This window comes from Bos taurus, chromosome 24 (genome assembly GCF_002263795.3).
Source record: "Bos taurus isolate L1 Dominette 01449 registration number 42190680 breed Hereford chromosome 24, ARS-UCD2.0, whole genome shotgun sequence".
Lineage (NCBI taxonomy): Eukaryota > Metazoa > Chordata > Mammalia > Artiodactyla > Bovidae > Bos > Bos taurus.
In genome coordinates, this window is record NC_037351.1 from 21,735,865 (window position 1) to 21,736,357 (window position 493).

Here is a 493-nt window from a genome sequence, read left to right on the forward strand (position 1 = left end):
ACCAGAAAGACAGGTTTTCTTACTTTTAAAAAACTATTTTTCAGTTGAAAATATCAAGTATACATAGCCTATTATCAGTATGTATGTCAGAAATCAACAAACAAAACCAAGTCTGATGAATGTTGCCATTAAAAAAAGATCAATAGATCTTTTTACTTGTAGACAGAATATGCTGTATGAATTAGTCATGAAGGTTATTACTTTAGCTAACATTTTGTTCAATCTATAGATGACAGGATAAACATAGTAGTAATCTTCATACTTTAACATATGGAATTTAAAACAATTATTTCATATATTCAGAAGCTGCAATTAAATGGTAGTGTTGAAATAATTTCAAACCTCTAAAGTTTATGGATGGGCTGAATTATTAAGAGGAAAACAAATTCATGTTTGCTGTGAACATTACAGAAACTTGAAAACTCATGCTCACTAGGAAGAACAAAACTTGGCCACACAAAAAAAAAAACTTTCAGAAAATGGGGCACTAGAG